This window comes from Portunus trituberculatus, chromosome 24, assembly GCF_017591435.1.
Source record: "Portunus trituberculatus isolate SZX2019 chromosome 24, ASM1759143v1, whole genome shotgun sequence".
Classification (NCBI taxonomy): domain Eukaryota; kingdom Metazoa; phylum Arthropoda; class Malacostraca; order Decapoda; family Portunidae; genus Portunus; species Portunus trituberculatus.
Genome location: NC_059278.1, coordinates 5042144 through 5047143, shown reverse-complemented (window position 1 = coordinate 5047143; position 5000 = coordinate 5042144). Strand labels below are relative to the sequence as shown.

The 5000-nt window shown below is 42.9% G+C and overlaps 1 protein-coding gene across 2 annotated transcripts in view; it reads left to right on the top strand.

Moving 5' to 3' along the window:
* LOC123508147 (putative ferric-chelate reductase 1 homolog) overlaps positions 1–5000 on the top strand; it is a 53643-nt gene that overhangs the window by 3546 nt on the left and 45097 nt on the right. The window lies entirely within an intron of this gene.

The following is a 5000-nucleotide window of genomic DNA, read 5'->3' as shown; positions in this document are numbered from 1 at the left end:
AGACAGACAGACAGACAGACCGCGTAACCATTGTTCCCCCAAAAGTTACTGGAATGGAAGAATTATATGAAAAAAGAAAAGAAAAAAAGAACACGTATGGTGTCCAGTTAAGTTAGGCAATTTAGGTCAGGTGGTGTCTTGATTAATCTTAAGGTGTCACAGCATTGGAGTCATAGGGCGCCGTAGTTCTGGGTGTGCCATGCAGGTTTGTGTGTGTGTGTGTGTTTGTGTTTGTGTTACAAGTGGATAGGTGTGTTGGTTTTCATTTGTATAGATCGTAAGTGTCTAGTTTTTGTGTGGATTTGTATGGTGTGTGTGTGTGTGTGTGTGTGTGTGTGTGTGTGTGTGTGTGTGTGAATATAACTGAGATGGTGGTACGAAAATTTAAGCTTTACGCAACTAATTACATATCAATTTCACACACACACACACACTCTCTCTCTCTCTCTCTCTCTCTCTCTCTCTCTCTCTCTCTCTCTCTCTCTCTCTCTCTCTCTCTCTCTCTCGTCAACGGAAGAGGAAAGAGAACAGAAACACCTGACGTTCTAAGCAAACTTTGTACTTAACCTTCCCTTCCTCCCTTCCTCTTCCCCTCCCCCTCCCTCCTTCCCTCCCACAGCACCGTTATGTAGACAACTGGACCCATCATCACCCCCCGCCACCCTCTCTCTCTCTCTGGTAGCGGCGGTCTTTTTGAAGGTTATTGGTAATACACACTAACACACATGCGCGCACGCTTTAGGGTTAAGGAAAATGGTTGCCAGAATCAGTCTTGCGCTAACACCGTACTTACATTCCTGAGAGAGAGAGAGAGAGAGAGAGAGAGAGAGAGAGAGAGAGAGAGAGAGAGTTTTGGTATGTTATCTTTATATCTTCAAGTAGGATAGTTTAAAAGGAATCTGATCGTCAAATTAAAAGTGGTTGAAGTAAAAACACTCGAATACTTCAAGTAGAGTATTTTTAAAACGATTTGGCTCGTCAAATAAGAAAAAAAGAAAGTAAAAATGATGGAATGAAATAATATTAGAAGCGATCGTGGATAACAGGAAGGAAATATATCGGTAATATTTTATCCTTGAAGTGGTGTTTTTTTCTTCCTATTTTACCTGTGTGTGTGTGTGTGTGTGTGTGTGTGTGTGTGTGTGTGTGTGTGTGTGTGTGTGTAAGTAACAACATGGCCGACTCATTGCTTCATGAAAATTCCTCCTGCACCACCACCTCCTCCTCCTCCTCCTCCTCCTCCTCCTCCTCCTCCATCAACACCAAAATTAAGACGCTGACGAAATTATGGAGTAAAATACAATAGAAGAATGCGGTTCTAATGAGAAAGAAAGAAAGGAAGTGGACGAAGGGAAGGAGGAGGAGGAGGAGGAGGAGGAGGAAGGAAGAAGAGAAGAGAGAGAGAGAGAGAGAGAGAGAGAGAGAGAGAGAGAGAGAGAGAGAGAGAGAGAAATTTGAAGGTAAAGAAGAATGTTTGGCAGGATATCACTCCCTCCTTTCGCCTCTTCCTCCTTCTCCTCCTGCTGCTGCTCCTCCTCCTCCTCCTCCTGCTGCTCCTCCTCCTCCTCCTCCTCCTCCTCCTCCTCCTCCTCCTCCTACTCTCTAACCTACGTCATCGTCAGGTGTTGTGATGCAGGTAAGTGTCTGCCTCTCCCTGGTTAGGTGAGCTGGGTTCATAATGAGAGAGAGAGAGAGAGAGAGAGAGAGAGAGACATAGTTGCCAGTTTGTTCATATATTTTGCAGCCTACCGCGTCACAAGGTCAAATTCTGCGAACGTCTCTCTCTCTCTCTCTCTCTCTCTCTCTCTCTCTCTCTCTCTCTCTCTCTCTCTCTCTGATAAAGGGGACCAAATACCGGGTTTGCGGGGGAGGAGGGGCGGGGGATGAAAAGGGTGATATAGATACTGTATATAGACTATGTTTGAGGTGGAAGTTGGGGAGTTTGTCTTTGGGGTGGTGATTTGCGGTGAGGGGGGTCATAGGAGTGGAGGGGGGGAATGTCAGGAAGTGAAAGTTTTGGAGGTGGGAGGCTTGGGGGGATGAAGGTACTTGAGCAGGAAGCGAAGGCAGGAGGTGGAGGGAACTAAGGAGGAGAGGGAGGAAAACAGCTGTAAGAATAAAAGGTAGAACAAGAACAAGAGAGGTGTGAAGATTAATATAAGAAAAGAAGGTAAAGGAGATTCTTGGACTCTTGTTAAACCGTCAGAGAGAGAGAGAGAGAGAGAGACAGACAGACAGACAGACAGACAGACAGACAGACAGACAGAGAGAGAGACGTGTCAAACATGTAAAAGTACTTTACAAACATACAAGAATATTCATAAATTCAGTCAGGAAAAGTTTGCTCCTCCTCCTCCTCCTCCTTCTTAAACTCACATCATGCATGTATTCTCCCATGCATAATGTAAAATAATATACGTATACATAACACCCGTGCCCCTTTCAATGAAGACACGAGCCACACCTGATGGTGTGTGTATAAGTGTCATACAGTTAATAGGTTAGGTTAGAGCAGTGGTTCCTGTTTTTTTTTCCAGCTTGTTACCCAATTTGACATTATAATGAGTGTGTTACCTCGTTTTCACAAGATGGTAGACATAGATACCTGATTTCGTCATTTTTAGCTGATGCTCACAGGAAATATAGATAGATATAAGAAAGCAATGGTGTGAAAAAGATGGAGAGTCAGGCAGTGAGTGACTCGTTTTGGGTTGAGTGACTGCCGCACGTTTTCATTCCTATTTCTTTTTTTTAATATTGTATAGTTTTTTTTTTATGTTTATTGTTATTCGGTTTAACTTTTACGTAATCCTAAATTATTTACACTTGAAATCTTTCATACTAAGACTTGAGTTAATTTAAGTTTTTATACGAGGTACTACCATAGTTTTTTTCTTGACTTCTAGAATTCTGAACTTTTTTTTCCGCAATCCCTGAAAAAAATGGTTATATTATTCTCGAGGTGTTATTTACTTGGGAACCACTGCGTTAGAGTAAGGGCAAGGTTAGGTTTAGTTTGCGTTTGTTAGATTAGAGTAAGTCGATTGATCTGATTAAGTTAGATTAGATCATAATAATGTAGATAAGGTTAGAGTAAGTTTGGTGAGCTTACGTTAGGTTGAGTTGGTAACGTTGGTTATTTTTGCTTAGGCTGGGTTGGTTAGGTCAAATTAACCCTTTCTGTACTGGGACGCTTTTTTACCTTGAGATTTGGTTACAATTAGACCATTTTATTGACATCAGGAAGGGTCTATGGAGGTCAGAAGATTAATGGGCCACAGTCCACTATTTTAATTCCCACATAAGTTTCTCAATCTGTGTAAAATTATCATATAGTAAGCAAAATGAATATGAAAACGCGTCATGGTACTGAAAAGGCCAAGTTATGTTATGTTATGTGGAGTTAGGTTACTACTTAAAAACATCATTCGTAATAGATTTATGGAAAACGACTTTCTAGTACGTAAAAATGTATAATTCAATAATCTCGTATGCATGCAATGAATGCTAATGTAGTTGTGTAGGAAGACGTGTGCTCATACATCCACACATACATACATTACAAATACATAGAGGTAGGTAGTAAGGTAGGCAGTAACTTGCTAAGGAATCTGTACACACACATACACACATACTTACATACAAAATAGATAAGCACAGACAGACGGGTCTTTAGTACACACACACACACACACACACACACACACACACACACACACACACACGCCCGGTAGCTCAGTGGTTAGAGCGCTGGCTTCACAAGCCAGAGGACCGGGGTTCGATTCCCCGGCCGGGTGGAGATATTTGGGTGTGTCTCCTTTCACGTGTAGCCCCTGTTCACCTAGCAGTGAGTAGGTACGGGATGTAAATCGAGGAGTTGTGACCTTGTTGTCCCGGTGTGTGGTGTGTGCCTGGTCTCAGGCCTATCCGAAGATCGGAAATAATGAGCTCTGAGCTCGTTCCGTAGGATAACGTCTGGCTGTCTCGTCAGAGACTGCAAGAGATCAAACAGTGAAACACACACACACACACACACAGACTAAACGGCCATTTTCAAAGACATCATAGCATGTAACTTCTCTGGGAGTGACATGTAAATAGATGTACAGGAAATGAGGTCTTGATTAAGCAAGTGTTATCAGGCGAGAGAGAGTGGCGAGGTGTGAAGGTGTGCAGATAAGATACAGAGAGAGAGAGAGAGAGAGAGAGAGAGAGAGAGAGAGAGAGAGAGAGAGAGAGAGAGAGAGACATAAAAAGAGACGATTGGCAGACACAGACGGATCCAGGCAAGCAATTTAGTAGTGTGTACGAAGAGGAGAGAGGGGAGGAGGAAACAAGATCAGAGGGGGAAGGTGACAGGTGGTAAGGTTACCTGCCGCTCTGGTTGGAGGAGGAGGAGGAGTAGAGAGGATTGGGGGAGAAGGGAGGGAAACTGAGGCTGTGACCTTCCTCTGGTAAAATCGGTCACTTTTTTGTTTCCTCCTCCTCCTCCTCCTCCTCCTCCTCCTCCTCCTCCTCCTCCCGTCTTCTTACTGTCGTTGGAAGTTTGCCCGAGAGCAGAGGAAGAATGCAAGGAAACTACGTAGAGGAAAAATATAAAGAAGGATGAATGCAGAAGAGTAATAGGATGAAGGAAAGAGAAGGAAGGTGGAGAAGGAAGAGAGAGAGAATGAAGGAGATAGAAGATAGAAAAAGAGTTATAGACTGATTGTAAGTGTTGTTTTTATTGATGTTGAGTACGATTTATGATGGGTTCGTTATATTTTGGTGTGTTAATAAAAGTGCACACACACACACACACACACACACACACACACACACACACACACACACACACACACACCGCGCGTCACGTTCTCGAAGTATTTTTCTCAGAGTCTAGTAATTAATTTTCTTCCTTTTATTAGAAAGAAAAGAAAATATAGATAATTTGCACCACCATTACCACTACCATCACACTGGTGCCACGTCAGTAACAACACCTACTACTACTACTACCA